Here is a 3,488-nt window from a genome sequence, read left to right as displayed (position 1 = left end):
TCAGTGTACACAATCACTTTTGATCCTACTAAATAAGATCTAAATTTGTCAATGACGTAAACCACTGCAAGTAACTCTTTTTCCGTGGTTGTGTAGTTCTTCTGTGTGTCATTTAGAACACGACTGGCATAGTAAATGACGTGCAAAAGCTTGTCATGCCTTTGTCCCAACACTGCACCAATGGCATGGTCACTGGCATTACACATTAATTCAAAAGGTAATGTCCAGTCTGGTGCAGAGATGACTGGTGCTGTGACCAACTTAGCTTTCAGAGTCTCAAACGCCTGCAGACACTCCTTATCAAAGATAAATGGCGTGTCAGCAGCTAGCAGATTACTTAGAGGTTTGGCAATTTTTGAAAAAATCTTTATAAACCTCCTGTAGAATCCTGCATGCCCCAGAAAGCTTCTGATTGCCTTAACATTGGCTGGTGGTGGTAATTTTTCAATTACCTCTACCTTAGCTTGATCCACCTCTATTCTCTTGTTCGAAATTTTGTGCCCAAGGACAATTCCTTCAGTCACCATAAAGTGACATTTCTCCCAGTTTAAAACTAGGTTAGTCTCTTGGCACCTCTTTAGAACAAGTGCTAGATGGTCAAGACAAGAGCTGAATGAGTCTCCAAATAATGAAAAGTCATCCATGAAGACTTCCAGAAAATTTTCCACCATATCAGAGAAAATTGAGAGCATGCACCTTTGAAAGGTTGCAGGTGCATTGCACAGGCCAAATGGCATCCTTCTATATGCAAATACTTCAGATGGACATGTGAATGCTGTTTTCTCTTGATCCTGGAGATCTACTGCAATTTGATTATAATCTGAATATCCATCCAGGAAGCAGTAGTATTCATAACCTGCTAGTCTTTCTAGCATCTGGTCTATGAATGGTAAAGGAAAATGATCCTTTCTGATAGCTGTATTGAGCCTTCTATAATCAATACACATATGCCACCTTGTAACTGTTCTTGTAGGAACCAGTTAATTTTTTTCATTATGAACCACTGTCATGCCACCCTTCTTAGGGACGACTTGGACAGGGCTTACCCAGGGGCTATCAGAAATAGGATAAATAATCCCAGCCTCTAGTAATTTAGTGACCTCCTTCTGCACCACCTCCTTCATGGCTAAATTCAGCCGCCTTTGTGGTTGAACCACTGGCTTAGCGTCACCCTCCAATAAGATCTTGTGCATGCATCTGGCTGGGCTAATGCCCTTAAGATCACTGATGGACCACCCAAGAACTGTCTTGTGTGTCCTTAGCACTTGAATTAGTGCTTCCTCTTCCTGTGGCTCTAAGGTAGAGCTTATAATTACAGGAAAGGTTTCACCTTCTCCCAGAAATGCATATTTCAGGGATGGTGGTAATGGTTTGAGCTCGGGTTTAAGAGGTTTCTCCTCTTCCTGAAGGATTTTCAGAGGTTCTATTATTCTCTCTGATTCCTCCAGATCAGGCTGAACATCTTTAAAGATATCCTCCAGCTCTGATTCGAGACTCTCAGTTATATTGATCTCCTCCAGCAGGGAGTCAATAATATCAATGCTCATGTAGCCTCTTGATGTGTCTGTTTTACCAGAGAGTCAATAATATCAATGCTCATGCAGTCATTTTGGGTGTCTGGATGCTGCATAGCTTTGACAACATTCAACTTAAACTCGTCCAGTTGGAAAGGTCAATGAGTGTTCATCCAGTTGCTAGGAAAGGTCTTCCTAGAATGAGGGTTGCACTCTTGTGCTCCTCCATTTCCAGCACCACAAAGTCAGTAGGAAAGGCAAATGGCCCAACCTTGACAATCATATCTTCAATCACGCCTGATGGGTATTTAATGGAGACATATCCGGGTTGGTTTGACCTCTTCAGTCAAACCAAGCTTTTTGATAGTAGATGCAGGTATCAGGTTGATACTTGCCCCAATATCACATAGAGCTTGCTTGGTACAAGGACCCTCTAATGTGCATGGTATCATAAAGCTTCCGGGATCTTTAAGCTTCTCAGGTAAGCTTTTCAGAATGACTGCACTGCATTCTTCAGTGAGGTAAACTTTTTCAGTTTCCCTCCAATCCTTCTTATGACTTAAGATCTCTTTCATGAACTTAGCATAAGAGGGTATTTGCTCAAGTGCCTCTGCAAAACAGAATCTTTATTTCAAGAGTCCTGAGATAGTCTGCAAAGCGGGCAAATTGCTTATCCTGTTCTGCTTGGCGGAGTTTCTGAGGATAAGGCATTTTGGCTTTGTATTCCTCAACCTTAGTTGCTGCAGGTTTATTGCCTACAGATGTGGGTTGAGAAGCTTTTTTAGATGGGTTATTATCAGCACTTGTATGTATCTGATCCCCCACTGGTATTTGAATGCCAGGGGTGGAAGCTGGAGTGGCATTAGACGCCAACTCCTTACTCGTTTCTGGCGTCTGAACGCCAGAACTGTGCTCCCTTTGGGCGTTCAACGCCAAATCCTTGCTTGTTTCTGGCGTTGAACGCCAAGACTGAGCATGGTTTGGGCGTTCAGCGCCAGCTTTCCACCCATTTTCTAGTGTTTGAGCGCTAGAATTATTCCTCTCTGGGCCCTTACTATCCTCAGATAGATTTTGGGTAGTTTGCTAATTTCTTGGCTTCTTGCTACCTTGAAGTGAGGTATTTAATGTTTTCCCACTTCTTAATTGAACTACTTGGCACTCTTCTGTTATTTGTTTTGATAACTACTGTTCTGTTTGCTTCAACTGTACTTCCATATTCATATTAGCCATTCTTGTTTCTTGTAGTATTTCCTTGAATTCGGCTAGCTGTTTTCTTAGAAAATCTAGTTACTGATTGAATTCAGTAACTTGTTTTGTAGGACTCAGTTCAGCAGTTACTGTTTTAGCCTCTTCTTTCATGGAAGGTTCACTGCTTAGGTACAGATGCTGATTTCTGGCAACTGTATCAATGAGCTCTTGAGCTTCTTCTATTGTCTTTCTCATGGGTATAGATCCACCAGCTGAGTGGTCTAGAGAAATCTAAGCTCTTTCTGTAAGCCCATAGTAGAAGATGTCTAACTGCACCCACTCTGAAAATATTTCAGAATGGCATTTTCTTAGCATCTCTCTGTATCTCTCCCAAGCATCATAAAGAGATTCATTATCTCCTTGTTTGAAGCCTTGGATGCTCAGCCTTAGCTGTGTCATCCATTTTGGAGGAAAATAGTAATTCAGGAATTTTTCTGACAGCTGTTTCCATGTCTTTATGCTGTCCTTAGGTTGGTTATTTAACCACCTCTTAGCTTGGTCTTTTACAGCAAATGGGAACAGTAATGGCCTGTAGACATCCTGATCTACCTCCTTATCATGTACTGTATTAGCAATTTATAAAAACTATGCCAGAAACTCTGTAGGTTCTTCTTGTGGAAGACCGGAATACTGGCAACTTTGCTGCACCATGATAATGAGCTGATGATTCAACTCAAAACTACTAACTCGAATGGAGGGTATACATATACTACTCCCATATGAAGC

Source organism: Arachis duranensis, chromosome 3 (genome assembly GCF_000817695.3).
Source record: "Arachis duranensis cultivar V14167 chromosome 3, aradu.V14167.gnm2.J7QH, whole genome shotgun sequence".
NCBI classification, from domain to species: Eukaryota; Viridiplantae; Streptophyta; class Magnoliopsida; order Fabales; family Fabaceae; genus Arachis; species Arachis duranensis.
This window is presented reverse-complemented; position numbering follows the sequence as displayed.